Genomic DNA, 21589 nt, shown 5'->3' on the forward strand with positions numbered 1-21589 from the left:
GAACCCAAACTGAGCGTCACTGAGCAGGTTATTGCTAAGCAAGTGCCACTTGATGGCACTGTTGATGACACCATCCATCACTTTACTGATGATGGGGCAGTAGGCTGATGGGGCAGTAATTGGCCGGGTTGGATTTGTCCTGCTTTTTGTGTACAGCACATACCTGGGCAATTCTCCACATTGCAGGGTAGATGCCAGTGTTGTAGCTGTACTGGAACAGCTTGGCTAGAGGCGCGGCAAGTTCTGGAGCACAGGTCTTCAGGACTATTGCCGGAATATTGTCAGGGCCCATAGCTTTTGCAGTATCCAGTGCCTTCAGTTGTTTCCTGATATCACGTGGAGTGAATCGAAGTGGCTGAAGTCTGGCATCTGTGATGCTGGTGACTTCAGGAGGGGGCCGAGATGGATCATCAACTCAGCACTTCTGGCTGAAGATTGTTGCAAATGCTTCAGCCTTATCTTTCCGCACTGATGTGCTGGGCTCCCCCATCATTGAGGATGGGGATATTTGTGGAGCCACCTCCTCCAGTTAGTTGTTTAATTGTCCACCACCATTCACGACTGGATGTGGCAGGACTGCAGAGCTTAGATCTGATCCATTGGTTATGGGATCGCTTAGCTCCAAGTGCATTATGTAAAACCAGAGGAAGTGAATTACTTGACAGAAATAATAGCCACAGGCTGAATTTTGGAATAATTTTAGAGCCATTGACTTGCAGAATAGACCACTGTCTACTGTAGTTTTTTCTGCCTCAGTTGAAGCATTCAGAAGAGATCAAAATAAATGTCTGATTCAGTAAAGAGTAGTTGGGGATGACTTTGGATAGGAAAATAATCAGATTGACTGCTGAAGACAGAATTTGTTGAACTAGCAAATTGAAATGGTTAAAATCATTCCAATATATTAGTTTTAGTTCCCAGAAACAATTTCATAGAACAGATTTATAAATCAAGGCTGACAATCTAGTGCAGTACTGAGGGAATGTTGCACTGTTGGAGGTACTGTATTTTGGAAGAGACATTAAACTGAGGCCCCGTCTGCCCTCTCAGGTGGACTTATAAGACCCCATGGCATTATTTTGAAGAGCAGGATGGTTCTCCCTGGTGTCCTGGCTTGCTGTGTTCAAATTGGTTGCCACGCTTCCTACATTACAACAATGACTACACCGAAAAAATATTTTCACTGGCTGTAAAGCACTTTGAGACGTCTGGTGGTCGTTGAAAGTGCTAAATAAATGCAAGTCTGTGCTTCTTCTTTTCAGATCTCCCATACTATACAAGTAGCAGCCAAACAAAGGTATGTCTTATGAGTACAACACCAGCCCTGAGCTCAGAGGTCTAAGTAAAGTGATTTGCTCCTGCAGGTCGCCATTTTTAATATTCCTCAGTTATGTCACAATCTTGTTATTCTATACTCTTAAAGAAATCTCTTGTACAGATTCCATCAGGGAAAGTAACTGCAGTGTAAGAAGTCTACCCACAGATTTTGTGTTACAGTAAGTATAATCTAACTGAGTGCACTGCTGTCCATTCACCTATCTTCAGATTTGACAGTGATCTTAATTGCAACAATGCAAACACAACTCGAACAATAAGTAAAGATCTATCAAACCACCAGTCAAACAAAACCTCGCAATACCACAAACCATCACAGCGCCAAGGTCAATGGGAGATAGTTTTTTAAAATTTTTATTTTATTTAGAGATACAGCACTGAAACAGGGCCCTTCGGTCCACCGAGTCTGTGCCCACCAACAACCACCCATTCATACTAACCTTACAGTAATCCCATATTCCCTACCACCTACCTATACTCGGGGCAATTTACAACAGCCAATTTACCTATCACCTGCAAGTCTTTGGCTGTGGGAGGAAACCAGAGCACCCGGCGAAAACCCACGCGGTCACAGGGAGAACTTGCAAACTCCGCACAGGCAGTACCCAGAACTGAACCCGGGTCCCCGAGCTGTGAGGCTGCAGTGCTAACCACTGCGCCACTGTTTCTCTGGTGTCAATTGGTCCTTAATGCATCCAAGTGAGCAATGACAAGATTTTGCTTTAAAGGAGAATTCCATGCATGATATAAAGCTCCCACCATTCACCTTTAATTGCAAATAAACGAAAAGATTATTTTGTGCCATGATTGAAATTTACAGGTGCATTTTCAAAATGGTAAACTGCCCCTATCTAAAACAGAAGGCAGAATTTTGTGGTCTTTAAAATATAGTCGAGGGTCGGGACCATTTCTGAGTCCTAACCCTGGACTGGCAGTCGGCGCACCCACTTAGGAGACTTTCCCAGAGGAGGTCAATTAAGAGGCCACCTCCAGGTTCACCATCCAACTAAGGTTGGCAGGCAGGTTCCTGAGGCTGCAGGCCTAGGGGTGGGAGCTGCCGCTGCAGAATGGGGACTGTGAGGGCGCCTCCATCTTGAGGGAAACCCCTCCACAGGGTGGCCACTGATGGCTACGACTCTGGGGAAGGGGTTAAAACAGGAGTCCTCGTGGACCCCCAGGCCAGCTGCCAACAAGCCTCCTCCAGGCAGATGCCAGGCTTGGTCCTCAGTGAGGGGCCCGTCCACCACCAGGAAGACCCGGTGTCTTCCCACTCAGCCCACAAATGGGCATTTAATTATGCAGTTTGGCGACCCGCCCCCAGGAAGATTGCCAGAAGGATGGAACACGCAGGACGTTAACCCGATACATATTTCTCTGAAATTCCTCCCAGTCCCATTTTGAAGACTGTCTCCATGGGATTGGGAAGATTCCACACAGGAACTCATTGATTGCAGAATGCTTAAATAAAGGGGGTACTTTTAAACCCCCCACCCCAGGCCAGGTGGGAAAGAGGCAGTGGGGGCAGATAGCCGACCCCAATGCGCCCTCTTCTGATTTTAATGGAGGCAGATTGGGGGAAGGTAACTAACCTGCTCTCCAGAGCCAGGGCCATCATCAAAATATTTTTCAGAGGCTGCATGCCTCAAATTTAACCAGAGTTTGACTTTGAACACCTGTTGAGCAGGTTTCCCAGGGCTCAGGAAAGTCAGCAGCTGAAGGTAGGTGGGAAGAGCTGGATCCAGCAGGGGTGACTTTACAGCATTATCTGTGGGCCAGGAGGAACAGGGGTGCTTCCCCCCAGTCCCTCAGGGCTACCTAATTCCCATACCATGATTGGACCCCCGCAACCTACTCCCCGCCACACCAAAGTCCACTCTGGACCCTCTCGATCCTACCCCCAGCACCTTGGACTTAATCCCTCCCTCAATTTAATTCTAGCTCCCCCCCCCCCCCCCCCCCACCGCCCCAAGATCTCCTCCCCGCCTTCCACTAACCCCCACAGCTCAATCTAATCAAATCCTCCACGATGTCCACCCTGCCCCGATCTCTCCTTCCCTCTACTCCGCTCCCCAGCCACAGACCCTTCCTCCTGAAAGCCAGCCTTTCAATCCGGCTGGCTGCCAGCTGCAAAACAGAGTCAATAAAAATTAAAAGAGGTCCGGCCATTAAACTCAGCAGGACCTTCGGGAACCCTATACTTCCACTTTTCACAGCCCCTGCACAACCCCTCTCATTTCCTCCCCGCCTCCCTGCAAATAACGGACCTAAAGTGCTCTTTAGCAATCTTTGTCTAGTAATAATTTTCCTGGTGTGAATTTTGTTTCCTCCAGGGAAAAGAATTAGAGTTAGGAATCAGAACATCTTCTCTCTATGGGCAAAGAGCACTGCCAGATCGACTGCCAACTGTTAGGCAACTCTATAGTCCTCACAACATTGGATGGATGTCTCCTACTAGAGTTGCCATTGGCACAGTCCTTTTCTCCTGTCCTCCAAATTGATGCCAGCTGTCAATATAGTATGCTTTAACTGGCAATGTGCGGTAGCTTTATGAGAAAGCATCAAGGCACAAAAGTGGTAGCAAATAACCCTCAATAAACACATGAAAAAAATCCACTGTACTGAGAAACAGAATTTCATGTCGAGGATAAGGAAAATGGTTCACTAGAGTATGTAAAGAGATGTTTGAGATGAGGGCAGATGGTGCTACACACGGGCCAGAGAGTGCTCGGCTGAATAAAGACATAGCAAATGCACTTTCAATTACAAAATAACATTTGTTGCCTTACCAAGATTGTTGGGAAACCTATAGCTTCCTGAAATACATTAATGTCGATGTATGTAGCTGTAAAGACGTACATAACAAAATGACAACATCATGTATCTCAGCAATTAAAGATATAGGATCAGGAAATAAATTCATCAGGGCGTTTTCCCAATGCAAAAGGATAGAAACCCTGGCTACATTTACCTGGATCCTACAGCTGTTATCAATTCGGCCTCTCCAAAAACGACTGTGTGATGCTTTGCGGGCAGTTTTAGACGGTGGGCACATGCCCACTGGGAATTGGATTGAGAATACCCATAGCCATTGCAGAAAGAGGAAACAGTCATCCATCAGCTTGGACTGGATTCAAAGAGTTTTGTGTGATGCTGCTGTACGTTTAGTACTTCATAGGATAAATTTAAATTGGAAAGTATTCTGGGACTACACAAAAGAATTTACTCCCCTCTTACACATGGAGATTTATTTTAGAAATAGACGAGTTAAGAGCAGTACAACACAGTGAAATAAAGTGTTAATTTTCTCATACAATCCTTTTAATAAGAGTCTGGTGGCAAAGTTTAACTCTGCCATCATTATTTAATGCTAAATTTAGACAGAAAATAATTACTGACAGTAATTAAGATTCTCACAGAAGATCTGAGAAATTTATTTTTAATTAACCCACACAATATCATCTGCATTGCATAAAGACGAAAACTGAAACTGATTTCACAGCTTCAGATGTAACTGGTAACTGGCCTTATTATACAAACTCCTGTACCACCTTTTATTGTCTACTATGTGTGATGGAAACCACACCTGCCAAAATGAGACATATTAATTTTGTCATATGGAACGTTATTTTTGAACTGTTGAAATAACCTGTTTAAAAAAACCAGAACAGTGGCTGAAAACATGGCTGCACATTTGCATTCTAAAAGACAGTTGCATGAAGACGACAATGGGAGTACTCCCTGATTCAATTAGCCAGATGGATTTTATCCATAGTGATGATCGAGAGACATTGAGAGTCTTGAGCCAGCATTCCACCCCTCCACTGAGAGTGTCTGGTGAGCTTGAAGGAATCCACAAATCTCGCAGGTGAGGCTGCTCTAAACAAGGAGCTAGTCACATGACTAACATGCTGGCCAACCTGGACTTAATTGAATTGTGTTCACAGAACAGTTTTTGAAAGAGACTGCAAGTGAACTTCAAGAAGAGCGCACCTCTCTCTCTGTCTCTCAAGCAAAGTTATAGGGACCCACGGAAGTAACTTACGCCTCCAGACAGAAGACCAGCGAAATGAATTTGAAAGTGTTCACTGGGCCCCAATGAGAACTGCAAGACTTAACTTCCACCAAAGACTTTACATCTAATCCAAAACCAGTAACTGAACTCCAGCTATTACTTCAAACCTTCCCCCCTTTAATTCTTTCTCCTCCTCTGGCTCTATTTGTGTGTGCGTTTATCATGTATGCATGCTATCTTGGTCGCGTCATGTATTTTTAGTAGTTTTACCTGAGTTAGGGTTTTAAGATTAATAAACGTACGCCTTTCTTGTTTAAATCTGAGAAAACCTGTCTAGTTGATTCCTTTGTCATTACAATTAGAGAGCAGTGAGCAAAAATTCACTGAGGGGAAGCTAAAAACATGTGTTTTAAAAATTAAACCCGGTTACGGCCAAACCAGGAAAAGGCCGAGAGGGGAGCCCTAGACCCCTGCCTCACCTGGTCGTAACACATGCAAACGCCATAGATATACATCAGTTTGGGATGACCAAGCCGTTGTGGGAACGCATCCATGTGAATTCTAGCCATAGCCCCTTTAAATACCCTGAAAATACTAAATTATGCATCAAAGTGCCAGCAATGCTTAACAAGATGTATCAGTGCACAGAACAAAGTACAGCTAGAACATCACAAGCTTCATCAACACCAACAGCAAACAAATTCTGTCCTTACCTTCTGTGAACTGACGTTAAAAGAAACAAGGTTCAGCACCAGGAAAGGAACTGTGGCACTGGATATTCATGCTGATTTAATATCTTTAATTCTGGTACAGTATTACCTAAAGCCAAATCACAGGCACAGATCCAAGGACATTCTGCAGAATACTGTGCACTATTACAATGAATCCAGCGCAGAAACTGCCAAATCTATCAAAATGATGCATTGCCAAGTATTCAGTGAAGTATAACTAATGTCCGCCTCGAGATGTTAATAAAATTACAGTGGTAAACCTTTTGAAGAAATCAGTAGAAACAGTTGTACAGCTCGCCATGATCATATATCATAAAAATACTAACTTATTCTTATGAATCCCACATTTAATTCACAACCATTGAATTGCAAGTGTTCTGTTCTTAATGGCCTTGGCAGCTTTCAAACTCTGTTTGTGTCTACGCTATGTCAGTGGAGCACAAGTGACTTCGCGAAATTAAAAAAGTGCATTTTAATAAATATATTAAGAACAAATAGCATTTTTGCCTGATTCAGAAACAGGGAAAAATTAAGAATTTTTTTCTATTCTATTTCTGTAACAAGTAAATGGAAGACAAGAAGCAATGGCTACACTCGTGGATTAATAACTGTCACCAGGATGTTTTATGGGGGATATTTCTTATGTTAGAGCAGGTTATCCCCCGCTTGCTTAAATACAAAATTAAGATGTTTCACCACAAGGACACAAAAACACAATGAAGATGCTTTATAAACAAAATTAATTAAATTTAGACTCATTTTCTCCTTCCAATGTAAATAATTATTAACACCTCGCCAAAATTATTTTTTTTATACTAGTTACCTGTAGGCTGCATTTGTACTGCACTACTGGTCTGAGACCATTAACTGTACAGTGTGAAGAACATTTGACAAGACTTGTATTATATTGTGGATTGTGAATCACACTCTGTTCATAAGGAGACAGCTCCGTGTGCATGTGCAAGCTGAGCACTGCTTTCCCAGTAACTGTGATTATTAAATAGTTGGACAGCAAAGCTGCAAACATCTGCTTTCTCGTAACATTAAAAGTCGCAGTCAGTTTATAAAATGCCCAAGAGATCTAACAAACCACCTGAACCCTTTATGACTACAAGGCTGCTGCAGACATTTCAGGCTGAGTTTCATTCTTCTGCAAGCATTATTATCGGTGAATTTAGAAAATTGACCTCAGAGTCATGCACCTCGGGCTCTTAACTGATTGGAAGATCTTAAGGATCAGTTGGGAGAGACTCCTGAACAGGAACTCTACAGGATGGTTAAAAACGTTGAGGCAAGATACCTTGTTTAGAGTGTGTATCTCATCACTGTTTGCTGGTGATTAGTGTTCAACTCCATTGGTAATTCCTCAAATAATGAAGCAGTCCATGCCCACATGCAGCAAGACCTGGACAGTATCCAGGCTTGCATTGATTAGTGGCATTAACATTTGCACCACATAAGTGCCAGGCAATGTCCAACTCCATCAAGATAGAGCCTAACCAGCTATAAGATCACCTCTCAAGTCATCGACTTTTCAGGCTGAAAAATCCAAGGCTTTCCTACATGACAACAATGACTACTCTTCAAAAGTACTTCATTGGCTACAAAGCACTTTGGGGCGTTCAGTGGTCATGACAGACGCTATGCAAATGCAAGTCTCTCTTTCTTTTCTCTGTCGTAACTCAGAACTCTGGAGATATTTGGAGGTAAGCCCAGTAAGCTCTTTACTGTAATGCTCCAGCACTCAAATATTTTTCCTCATTTGTCGTCGGAAGTGTAAACAATATGCAAGGTGCATCTGACCACAGCACTATGCAGATTGCTACCCCTTGGCTTACATTCCATTTCAATTAATGGAGGAAAATTTGATGGATTCTTTCACAGAACATATGACTGAACTCCTGGCTAAATTCCAGTACTACCCATTTGCTGTTCATTTCTTAGGTCTACCTGTAAAATAGCTCCTTCAAAAGAATTAGGAAATCTATTATACAGCAAGCACATTGAGATAGTGGAGGTGCTGAGATATAGGTGGGGTGTAATTAAGATGGAAATGGTAAAGAACTTTCACGGCTGAATTTTATTAGCTTGCCGCGCTTTGAAGTCTGCGGCCTTCAGGCGCGGATGCGCCTCCGCTGAGCCCTCGTGATATTTCGCGCGGGGGCTCATTTAAATGGAGGGGGTGGAACGGCCGCCCCCGATGACGTAGCGGGGGCAGCCGCTCTGTCCCCAGCATCTGGCATCCAGCACCACTGCACAGGCGCCATTTTTAAAGGGCTTCAGGCCCTTAGGAACAAAGTGAATTTTTAAAGGGACATTTCTGTGAATGATCTTTAAAGAAGTAATTAAAAGCTGGAGGCCCTTTCCCAACACCCTCCCCAATGGTTTTTTATTGGCCTATATGTTGATAATTTATTTAATTTCCAACCCGAACTTCCCTCCGCCACCCCCACCACCCCCACCCCCAACCTCATCTCATTTGCCCTCAAACCCTTCCCACAGACAATAAAAAGTGTTTTTCCTGCTCCTCCCCCACCGCCCTGATAATTTCACTCCTCTTCCCACCCCACCTTGAATCCCCAAACAGGGTTCAGAAGGCACGGGACTTCCGGCCACCGGCCGCAATATCGGCGTGGTACGGCCACACAGTCCAGGTAAGTTAATTAGCATTATTTGAATAAGTTTAAGTCGGCAAACGAAGGCCCCGCTGCTTGCCGGCGAGGAGGCCACACTGAGGCCTTGCCGCCACGGGTAAAATGCGGCAGGGCCTTCTCAGCGTCGGGGGTTGTGGTGGGCCTCTCCCGCAAGTATTTTACAGGCCCCTCCGCCACGACCGTCGATGGTGAGGGGCTGGTAAAATTAAGCCCAGAGTGTCAAATGAGAGGCAACAATACTATATATTTATAACTTCCCAGGTTTAATTTTTACACAACGTAAGAATTGCAATGAGAAAATGTGCATTGCAGCAATAAGCATACAAATTGCACACACATATCAATGAGTACATTGTAGTCTCATTCAAGAAAATATGAAATGTATCAATATTGATACACATTTGCAAATGTAATTTTACACATATGGGCTACAGTACTGCACAGCTGGAAAACACTGGGAAACTAATGACATAAACCATAAGTTTCGTCGAGCAAGTCTAAAAACATCCCCTTTTCCTCTGCCTAATGTCCTGTACCGTACTTGGCCTTTTGCCGGCACTCAGTTCTCGTGATGGAAATGAGAGCTCTTAAGTCATTGCTCCTAAGTGCAACATACTTCATGGAAAATAATTAGTCAACTTCGCATTCTTTAGAGGCTGACACCATTAACAGTTCTGTCTGCCCAAGTCATTAGGCAATGAGAAACTGCAGTACAACCAAATAAAATTGTACTTTGCCAACTGGCTAAATAGAATATTAAACCTTGAATGGGCACATCCAGATTTCTCCCCAAACATTGATAGTTGGCTCATTAATGTACAATGACACAAGACTACACCAATTAATGCTCAATTTGGAACGATTAGCCAAGTCGAGATGTAGAATAGGTTATTACAGTTCACAGATTACAGATTAATCATTGTTATGGCAGATGATACTTACTAAGGGAGGATTATGTTTCACAAGTCTAAGTAATCACCTTTCAAGGGAGGACTACAGATATTGGGAAAGATTTGACTTTGAATGGATTGGAGATAGATAGGGAGAAGAAAGGAAAGATGGGAGAAGACTGAAGATAAAGGGAAAGAGATGGAGGAGAAAGAAAAAGAGAGATAGTAAAAAGAAGAAAAAACAGACCAGAGAAAAAGACATGGAACTAATTTGCCATTTCTGCCTTCAGGAAGTCCTGAAATGCTTTAGAACCAAGGGAATATTTCTAAGTGTAGTCAGTATTGCTATGTAAGCATCAGGGTAGCCAATTTCCATACAGCAAGATCCCACAAATAGCAAGTGAATGACAAATTAATCTCTTTTGTTAGTGTTGGTTGGTTGAGTGAGGAATGTTGGCCAAGACATAAAAGAATTCCCTGCTGTTTTTTTACATAGTGCCACAGGATCTTTTGCATCCACCTCAGCAGGCAGGCAGGCAGGGCTGAATTGGTTTATCTGAAAGAGAGCACCTCTGATAAAGCAGCACTTTCTTAACACTGCACCGCAGTGTCAGCCTTGATTAAGTGATTAAAGTCAGGGGTTTCCACTTGGTTGCGCTGGTTTTTTTCAGCCGAAGTGAGCCAAACCAGCATGAAAGATCACAGAATTTTAAGCACAAGTTTAAAAAAAAGCACAATTCGAGTTTCTGTAATTGATTGCGCTAGTGTGCCACAAAACTGGTCATGCCCCCAGACTGAATTAATCACCATTGCGAGTTTGCGTTATTTGCACTTGTTCAAGTAGACTCTTAAAATAAATCTTTATTCGGTGCAAGGACATTAATAGACACCTTTGAAAATCTACTGAATATATACATTTTTATTTACTAAGAAACTTGTCATGTTCTCAGGACCGGAGTGAAGTTTAGCTGAGTTTAGTATAAGATATGTGAGGCAAAGACTGAAACAGCAACAGGACATAATGGAGTTGTCTTTATTCCGTTTCAGTTCTACTTTCCCTTTGTTAACATGTGTGTTCCACAACTGTCCAAAGCATGACACAATTGCAAATTCAAAGCACTACAACACTACAAAACTGACCACTGTACACCAATACAACAAATGGCTCTGTAGGTTCTTTTTAAAGTCATTTTCAGTATTTAAAAATTGGCTTACTCGCAATTGGTGGATGAGACACTTATTCTTTGTGAGAAACCTATTTTCAGCTGTATTAATCAAACTACAAGAAGTTGCCACTCAAATATTTCAAGGAGTACTTTTTAAAAGCAATTATTTTAAAATTATGTCCATTTGAGCTGATTCTTGGCAGATTTTACATTTGGTAATGGGAGTTCAAGCGGAAACTGAAAAAAAACCTCTCAAAACTAATGCAATTTTGGGCCCAATTTGCTCCCGGACCGTTCATTGTGCCCAAAGCACAAATTATAGGCAGAATTCTGTAATGTGGTTTGAAATCATAATCCTCTGATTCAGAGAAATATGCTATCAACTAAGTCAACCTGAAATAGATGGAGTAGCACAGAGACAGAAATCAAGTCCAGTATTTGTCTGATGCAGTGGAAGCCCTGCCACCCAGGCCAAAAGCGGGAGGCGACCCCACATCGGCAGCTGGTGGGACCTAGGGCCACATTTTGCTGGAAGCACCACCAGCAGAATGAACCCACCAGAGGTGAGGGCACAGTGTTATACAGTGAGGAGGGAGTGGCCCTGGGAGTCCTCAACATTGACTCCGGACCCCAGCAAGGCATCAGATCAAACATGAGCATGGAAATCTTCAGCTGATTACCACCCACTGCCCTCCCTCAGCTGATGAATCAGTTCTCCATGTTGAACACCACTTGAAAGAAGCACTGAGGGTGGCAAGGGCACAGAATGTACTCTGGGTGGGAGACTTGAATGTCCATCACCAAGAATGACTCGGTAGCACCACTACTACTGACCAAGCTGGCGGAGTCCTGAAGGACATATCTGCCAAACTGGGCCTGTTTCAGTTGTTGAGAGAATTAACAAGAGGGAAAAACTTACTAGACATCGCCCTTACCAATCTACCAGATCTAGCAGATCCAGCAGATGCATCTGTTCATGACAGTATTTATAGGAGTGATCACCGCACGGTCCTTGTGGAAATGAACTCCCGTCTTCGCATTGAGGATACCCGCCATCATGTTGTGTGGCACTAAATGGGATAAATTCAGAACAGATCTAGCAGCTCAAAACTCAGCATCCATTTGGGCCATCTGCAGCAGAATTGTATTCAACCACAATTTGTAACTTCATGGCATGGCCTATCCCTCACTCTACCATTACCATCAAGCTACATCAACCCTGGTTCAATGAGGAGTGAAGGAGGGCATGCCAGGAGCAGCACCAGGCATGTCTAAAAATGAGGTGCCAATCTGGTGCAGCTGCAATACAGGACTACAGGCATGCTAAACAGCAGAGGCAGCATGAGAAAGACAGAGATAAGCGATCTCAAAACCAACTGATCAGATCAAGACTCTGCAGTCTTGCCACATGCAGTCACGAATGGTGGTGGATAATTAAACAACAACCGGAAGAGGAGGCTCCACAAACATCACCATCCATATGATGGGGTAAGCCCTGCATGCCAGTGCAAAAGAAAAGGCTGACGTATTTTCAACCATCTTCAACCAGAAGTGCCGAGTGGATGATCCATCTCTGCCTCCTCCAGAGGTCCCCATAGATGCCAATCTTCAGCCAATTCAATTCACTCCACATGTTATCAAGAAACAGCCAAAGGTACTGGATACAGTAAAGGCTATGGGTCTTGACAGCATCCCAGCTGTAGTATTGAAGACTTGTGCTGCAGAACTAGCCACGCTCCCAGCCAAGCTGCTCCCGTACAGCTACAACACTGGAATCTGCCCAACAATGTGGAAAACTGCCCCATATGTCCTGCCCACAAAAAGCAGGACAAATTCAGTCTGGCCAATTACTGTCCCATCAATCTACTCTCAATCATCAGCAAAGGATGGAAGGTGTCATCGACAGTGCTATCAAGCGGCACTTACTCATCAATAACCTGCTCTGGAACTCTGTTTGAGTTCCACCAGGACCACTCAGCTCAAGACATCATTGCAGCCTTGGTCCACACATGGACAAAAGAGCTGAATTCAAGAGGTGAAATGACAGTGACTGCCTTTGACATCAAGGCAGCATTTGACCGAGTGTGGCGTCCAGGAGCCCAAGCAAAATTGAAGTCAATGGGAATCAGGGGGAAACTCTCCATTGGTTGGAGTCATACCTAGCACAGAGGAAGATAGTTGTAGTTGTTGGATGTCTATCATCTCAGCCCCAGGACATCACTGAAGGAGATCCTCAGGGTAGTGTCCTAGGCCCAACCATCTTCACCGGCTTCGTCAATGACATTCCCTCCATCACAAGGTCAGAAGTGGGGACATTTGCTGATGATTGCACACTGTTCAGTACCATTTTCAACTCCTCAGATAATGAAACAGTCCCTGCTCACATGCAGCAAGACCTGGATAACATCCAGGCTTGGGCATGTTAAGTGGAAAGTTACATGAGCGCCATACAAGTTCCAGGCAATGACCATCTCCAACAAGAGAGAATCTAACCATCTCCCCTTGACATTCCATGGCATTATCATCACTGAACCCTCCCACCCCCGACATCAACATCCTTGGGGTTACCATTGACTAGGAACTTAACTGGACCAGCCACATAAATGCTGTGGCTATAAAAACAGATTAGAGTCCCATGGCACTATTTCGCAGAAGAGCAGGGGAGCTTTCCCCAGTGTCCCAGCCACTATTTATCACTCAATCAACATCACAAAAACAGATTATCTGGTCATTATCACATTGGTGTTTGAGAGCTTGTTGTGCACAAAAATGGGCTGTTGCATATACTACGTTGTAACAATGACTACACTTCAAAAATATTTCATTGGCTGTAAAGCGCTTTGAGACAACTAGTGGTCATGAAAAGTGCTATATAAATGCAAGTCGTTCTTTCGTTCTTTTATCTACAAGATGCACGGCAGCAACTCGCCAATCCTCCTTCAACAACACTTTCCAAACCCGCAACCTCTACCACCTGGAAGGATAAGGACAGCAGATGAATGGGAACACCACCACCTGCAAGTTCCCCTCCAAGCCACACACCATCCTGACTTGGAACTATATCACCGTTCTTTCATTGTCGCTGGATCAAAAACCGAGAACTTCCTTCCTAACAGCACTGTGGGTGTACCTACAGCACATGGACTGCAGCGGTTCAAGAAGGAGGCTCACCACCACCCAATGAAGGATGTTAACCCCCACACACATCAAGGTGACCTCCTCACAATCTGCACGGAGCGTATGATTAGATGCATGTATACTAAACACTAGGGAATTCTGAAGTTAACTTACTCACTGAGATACAGGAGACCAGTGGAGGTTAGGGGTGGTGGAATTGATATAAATAACCATTGGCCACTTCTTGTGGGCTTTTAGAAAAAAAGTCACTAAGTTTATAATCATAGAAGCTAAACTTAAGTTGACATTTTGGAGAAAAATATGAAGTTTACATGTTCAGTTACCAATGAAACTTGTGTTTAAATAGACACCCTTCCCCCTACAGATTGAATTCAGCAGGATAGGTGACTTATATTCAATTTCCCAACAAGTTCCCTCCATAACTGAGATTGGGAATGGCACCTGGATTTACAGCCACCATATAAAGCATAGGCAGGTACCTTAAAAATTACTAGAGTCTGTAATCCTTTTTGGATACACCTCTTCCTCAGCTCCTACATATATATGAACATACGAACTAGGAGCAGGAATAGGCTATTTGGCCCCTTGACCCTGCTCCACCATTCTATAAGATCATGGCTGGTCTGTTTGTGGACTCAACTCCACTTTCCTGTCTACCCCTGAAACCTTTTAACTCCCTAGTTTGTCAAGAATCTGTCTACCTCTGCCTTAAAAACATTCAATGACCCTGCCTCCACTGCTCTCTGGGGAAGAGAGTTCCACAGATTCACGATTCTCAGAGAAAAAATTTCTCCTCACCTCCGTCTTAAATTAGGGACCGCTTATTTTTAAACTGTGCCCCCTAGTTTTAATCTCTCCCACAAGGGGAAACATCTTTTCAACATCCACCTTGTCAAGTCCCCTCAGGATCTTATGTTTCAATAAGATCACCTCTCAACCTTTCCTCGTAAGATAACCCTCTCATCCCAGGAATCAGTCGAGTGAACCTTCTCTGAACTGCTTCCAATGCAATTATATTCTTTAAGTAAGGAGACCAAAAACTATACACAATACTCTCGATGTGGTCTCACCAATGCCCTGTGCAACAGTAACAAAAATCTGTAATTTTATATTCCATTCCCCTTGCAATAAACAACAGCATTGCATTTGCCTTTCTGATCACTTGCTGTACCTGCATACTAACTATTTGTGAATCATGTACTAAGACACACAGATCCCTCTGCATCTCAGAGTTCTGCAATCTCTCTCCATTTAAATAATATGTTGCTTTTCTATTCTTCTGGCCAAAGTGGACAAGTTCACACTTTTCCACATTATACTTCATCTGCCAATTCTTTGCCCACTCACTTAACCTATCTATATCCCTTTGCAGACTCATAATGTCCTCTTCACAACGTACCTTTGTGTCATCAGCAAATTTAGCAACTGTACGTTCTGCCCTTCATCCAAGTCATTGATATAGATTGTAAATAGTTGAGGCTCCAGCACTGATCCCTGTGGCACTAGTTACAGCTTGCCAACAGGAAAATGACCCATTTATGCCTATTCTCCGTTTCCTGTTAACCAATCTTCTATCTGAAACCCTCATCAATGACTTTGTTGCCTCTAGACTTAACTATTCCAATGCTGTCCTAGCTGGTTTCCCATCTCGGACCATCCATAAACTTGATCTCCTCCAAAACTCTGCTGCCTGTATCCTAATTTGCACCAATTCCATTCACCTCTCACTCGTGCTCACTGACCTACATTGCCTTCTGGTCCACCAGCATCTCAATTTTAATATTTTCTTCCTTGTTTTCATATCCCTCCGAGGCCTAACTCCTCCCAATCTCTGTAACTGCCTCCAGCCTGTTAACCCTCAGAGACCTTTGCACTTCTCCAATTCTGGCCTCTTGCACATCCTGATTTTCTTTCCTTCGTTGTGGCCATACCTTCAGCTATTGAGCCTCAAAACTCTACATCTCCTCCTTTGAGATGCTTCTTAAAACTTACCTGTTTGACCAAGCTTTTGGGCACTGGTCCCAATATATCCCGCTGTGGCTTGGTGTCAAATATTCCAATGGTACAAATATCTATGATTATCAAAATACTGGCAGGCTGAACATCATTAAGGGAATACTGTAACTTCTTCTGATTTCATGGTCATCATTATGGTCAGGGGAGTGAGGAACCTTGAAACAGTGTGAAGGAAGACAGCTGGGTGATTGAGAGAGGGACAGACATTCACAGCATGGTTGGCAATAGAGGCCATCTCCTTTGTCCTTATCACTAGCATCTGCTAGGGACTCTGTCCACGAGAGGTAACATCACTCTTGACCACTCACAGAACTGACCATGCAGGGAGTAACCAATCCTGATCACTACAGGTGCTGAACACATGTACAGAGGGGCATAAGAAAGACGTACTTTCCTTTGTTCTTCGCTGTACAGCCAGACCGTTGGCCAATGCCTCAGAAGTTACATCTTTTCCTCTGGGTGTCTGACAACGCTCCAGGTGTGAAGAGAGACCAGTTGGGCTGGATAAGAGAAAAGCTTGAGAGTATCGTTCAGGAAACGTGTAACCCTTTAGCTTCCTGGTTGAGTTAAAGCAGAGAGCTGAAGGGGGAAGTGCTAGTTTTCTGTGGTTGAGTTAAACAGATTGATGGACAAGGCTGGGGACTGTGTGGAAGATTCAGCTTTTGGATATCATCCAGACAACTGGATGTGTAAACCTTTGACCTGATATTTTAAAGTAAGACAGACCAGTTGCCCTGTGGATTGATAAGATTCAGCTTCTGTGTGGGTATTTATAAAATGAGGACACAACTGAGTTGAAAGAGGTCAGTTTGTGAATTTTGTTTTCCATTGATAGGTCCTGCATAGTGTTATTCACCTGTTCATCAGCTATCAGTGTGCTATTCATATCCTTGTGATTTTGAAGCAGAGTTTAATAAAGTTAGTTGGAGAATTTTGTAATCCTATACCTTTGCCACTGTCATTATTTATTCTATTCAAGTCTGAATCCTTGTAACAGTTCACGTGTTACAAACTTGAAAAAAAAACCCTGAAACGTCACATTCGTGATCTTAACTCTGACCTGAAACTGTGGATTTAATTTGATCAAACAGCTCAAGTTTGTGAGGAGTTAGTTTTGGAATCACTGCTGATGTAACTGTGTTGCACTCAAAGGTTCATTCTGCAACATGCCAACTGATGTGCTAAATTTCTTTTGGTTTTCAGTTATCCATTTTGATCAATAATTTACCTAAGGGAGACTAAGGAAGAACACCTGAAGGTTTTCTGGTTGCTTTCATATGCCTATTCAAGGTTGACAGAACACTTTGCCTTCACAATGCTTGAGTGGGTAAAGGCACTATTTTTAATATAACACGGCTTACTGAACAAGAAACACAAAAATAATTCCATTTCTAAAGCAGCAAAAATACAGACAAAAAGTTCTATGAAACACATACCCACTTTATATAATTTCTATTCTGAAAATCTACTGGAAAGACATTGCTTTATTGGTATAGGTAGCAGCATAGAGACCCAACATGTGCTAGCCTGATTTCTAACATCATTCAACCAACAAAATCAGCAGCTCTGTCAACTACAAACTCTTGGATGTTATAATGATTAACATCTTCCTTCAGACCATCCAGGACAAAGCAATCCACTAGATCAGCACGCCACTCACCAGCTTAAACATTCACTTTACTTGCCATAGAGGAAGTGCAACGAAAGTTCACCAAACTAATTCCTGGGATGGAGGGATTGTCCGATGAGGAAAGATTAAATAGACTGGGCCTTTATTCTCTGGAGTTTAGAAGAATGAGAGGTGATCTTATTCAAACAGACTAAATTTTTGTAGGGCTTAACAGTGTTGATGCAGGAAGGATGCAGGAAGAATAAGGTTCAGGCCATTTAGGACTGAGGTGAGGAGGAATTTCTTCACTCAGATGGTGGTACATCTTTGGAATTCTCTGCCCCAGAGAGCTATGAAGGCTTAATCGTTGAGTATGTTCAAGACTGAGATAGATAGATTTCTACATACTAAAAGCATCAAGGGATACAGGGATAGTGCAGGAAAATGGTGTTGAAGTAGAAGATCAGCCATGATCTCATTGAATGGCGGAGTGGGCTTGAAGGGCTGAATGGCCTACTCCTGCTCCTATTTCTTATGTTAGGTTCCCTCCACCACATTGTACTGAAGGTTTCTTCAGCAGCAGATCCAAAATCTGTGATCCCCACCATCTTGAATAACCAGGTCAGTAGGTATATGGGGATACCACTACCTCCATGCTCCACTCCAAGCCACCCACCATCCCAACTTGGAAATATATAGCCATTGCTTTATCGTCGCTGGATCAACATCCTGGAACTCCCTACCAAACAGCACTGTGGGAGTGGCAGCAGTTCAAGGCGGAAGTTCATCACCATCTTCTCAAGGGCAACTAGGGATACGTAATAAATGCTGGCTTTGCCACCTGAGCAGATACCAAAACAACTACTCTGTCAAGGTGATTGACTGGAATCTTTGTAAGCAGTATACAGGAGTCTCTTTACATCTGCTTTCTATCACATTCTAAACATTTGATTAATCATTTGTATTCCCAACCAAACACTGCCTAAATATTTTAGATAAAAAGGAGAAAAAATTGCAAATCTTTAGAAAATCAGATAAGACGAGCTCTTGATTTCAAAATGGAATATGATCTTTTCATCACAGACAAAGGCATACCACCAACTAATAGATCAGCGCATCTGTGGTGCATTTCCATCGATTATGTGCACCAAGGAATTTATGATGCACACCTCTGTTTCGTGCTGTCGTTACACTGACAAAGATTTAAGACCATCACTTGAGTGAGAAAAGGCTGCACATTATCACCTCGCTTATTCAGCACTGGGATGTTGTGTGCAGCACACGACTGACAGGCAGCTGTGATTTCTGTGGGTTGCAACATGTCTTTGTTGACAGCCTTTTACCTTCGTGTAAAGCGAACAGAAGCCGCGAGGGGTGATAAATTGATTGGACCAATTTAGCAAAAGTGTGTGGGCTTCAATAGTGAACCTTGAGAGAAAAATAAATTTAACTGTTTCTAAGCATTTTCTAATAAACACTAGCCTGATACAATTCAGCCAAGTTAAGAGGAAAAAATAAAAACTAAGATACAAAATTAAAATGAGATATTAAGAAGTTACCCCTTTTATCAGAATAATGACTGGAGAAAGAGCCACTTAGTCCTCCGTGCACTGTGGATCCCCCTCCCCCAACCCCTACCAGAGCGAGAAATTCCCCTTTTCCACTCCCAGAAACCGCATAAAAAGTTATCCTTGTTCAATTGGTAGAACCGGGTTTTTAAAACGGCGATGTGATTAACAACTATTGCTGAACATCAGAACTGCCCCTGAAAAAATAATTTTATATTCAAGGAGTGCTGTTAAATATCCCCATTTGAATAATTAGTGGATTTTTTAAAACTACATTTTTTAGAAACGTTTTTTCAGAATATTTCAGCTTCTACCTTCACCCCATGTATATGTCCCAATCTCTAATTTGTTCTATGTAAAAAAAAATTAAGTGATTTTAATTTAGTGCTTTTCCTTTCCTGATTGGCTGTCTGTGAGAATTCTTTAATGCGATTGGCTGCTTGGATGACTTGATGACAACACTGCAGGTCCCTGCTGGGAATCCCCATTAAAGTACGCTGCAACCAGTTGCCATACCACTGCAGGGCGGGAGAGTTAAATTTCTCAGCACAGAGTTTGCTAAATCTCTCAGAGCACTCTTCCTACATATAGTCAGGGTTCCCCAGGGAGGGAGTGTTGCTTGGCCATTGAGGAGTTGGTTATGCAAAACCTGGTCAAATGACTGTCCCGCAAGGTTCAAATAGTGACATCGACAACATTGTAATTGGACTCTTCTCATGTGTACTAGCTGCAGAAAGAGAACAAGGAAAACCCAGATAAAAAGCACAAGAGATCTCTAGAGATTAAGATTACGGAAGAAGTGCTACAATTTAGTATTATCTTCTGTAGAATGTAGACAATGTCATGCTGAGGACCAAGTGGAAAGTTGGAGGCTAAAACGAAATTGTCTGCCTCAAATATTAGGAGTGACTGTAATGAGCTTGCAACCAGTGCAGACAAAATGGTGATAACAAATTATGGGAAGGAAGATCTATGTTTTTCCCCATATCATGGTTTTTGCATTCATAATCTAGGCTGACAGTCCAGCGCAATGTTAAGAGATGTTAAGAGTATTCAAAGCAATGCACTGTTCAAAGCCAAATTTACACTGGGCAACAAATTACCAACAATGCAAGCTAATCAGTTACTCCATATGAAATAAATTATTGTTGCAGATAGAAAAAGTATGGTGTTCAGAATTACAGCTAGAAACATATCAGATGTTGAGTTATCAATGCAATTAACTAATTAGAGAAATAACTTACATTTATGCATATCCCCAGGACTCCTCAAAAGGTGTTGCAAACATAGGATTGTCTTTGTAGTCACTGTTGTTAGAGAGCTAAATGTGGCAACCGATTGGAGCACAGCAAGATCTCACAGCATGACCAGATAATCTGGGGCTTTGCTTTGGCAGTATTGAGGGAGGAACATTGGCCAGGATACTGGGAGAAGCCTCCATTGTGTTTCTGTGAACTGTTGTGTAGGACCTTTTATGTCCATCTCTGCAGCTCTCAATTTAACAGCATGTCCAACAATGCAACACTCTCAGTATTGTCAGGTCAGGTCAGCCAGATCTATGTACTCAAGTCCATACCGGAACTTGGACCCACAACCTTCTGCTGCCAAATAAGCTAAGCTAGCATGACTGCAGGAAATAGTATGTCAGTTAGATGCAAGATCTGTATCAGACATATTTATAGATGGGTGACTGCACTAATTTGATTTAGTGGTGCTTAAGTTCAATTTCCTCAGAATGTTTCTGTTTGACTATGTTATATAGTTATTATTAGCTGAGGAAATGGCTTATTACCTGCACCAGATTCCACCCCCCCCCACCCCCGTCCCCTTCCCTGCTCCACCCTCTCAGCTCACCCCCTCACAACCCCGTCCCAGCCCGCCCCCCCCCTCGCACCATCTTCACCCCGCACCCCCTTCCCCTGCACCCCCCCCCCACCCCCTCCCTCTACCCCTCCCCCTTGCATCCCCTCCTCCCACCGGCACCATCCTACACCTGTGTAGGGGCCCCAACAACCCCAATGCCTTGTGGACGTCTCGGGAGAGACCAAGGCTAAGGGAGTAAACCCTAACAGAAAATCCGGAGCGGAACCCCGTAGGCGGTCATGTGTCACCTTTGGCATGTTTCCGGCAGTTCCTGCAGCCATACTGGTGCCAAACGTCGTGTCCTGCACTCCTTTGGACCCCACCAGAAAGGCCGAGAGGGGGGTTTTTGACGACTGGGCAACTCTCAACCTCCATAAATTTGCCCAGGCATGCGCCATGGAGAGGTCACTCCATAGTTGCCTCACAGCGACTGAAACAACACGGAAGGCAGCAGTTACGGGTTATAAGTCCAGATAAATTGGCGTAGAAACTGGGCGCCACGGGTTGCCTTTGTCGGTGGGAGAGGTCATTGCACCTCACTGGACAGCTACCGCCCGCCTCAAACCGGGCAGCCCCCGGTCAATAAGGTTCTGTCCCGCCACAGTCT

At 43.4% G+C, this 21589-nt stretch overlaps 1 protein-coding gene and 1 long non-coding RNA gene across 3 annotated transcripts in view; one reads left to right on the forward strand and one right to left on the reverse strand.

The window, feature by feature from the left end:
* The window catches only part of kcnt1b (potassium sodium-activated channel subfamily T member 1b), a 357067-nt gene that overhangs the window by 250519 nt on the left and 84959 nt on the right, over positions 1-21589 (reverse strand). The gene's annotated exons all lie outside the window — the stretch shown is intronic.
* LOC137347630 (uncharacterized) overlaps positions 8644-21589 on the forward strand; it is a 70833-nt gene continuing 57887 nt past the window's right edge. The window contains exon 1 of the long non-coding RNA XR_010968984.1: positions 8644-8732. This is a non-coding gene — a long non-coding RNA (uncharacterized lncRNA). The remainder of the gene's footprint in view (positions 8733-21589) is intronic.

This window comes from Heterodontus francisci, chromosome 32 (genome assembly GCF_036365525.1).
Source record: "Heterodontus francisci isolate sHetFra1 chromosome 32, sHetFra1.hap1, whole genome shotgun sequence".
Lineage (NCBI taxonomy): Eukaryota > Metazoa > Chordata > Chondrichthyes > Heterodontiformes > Heterodontidae > Heterodontus > Heterodontus francisci.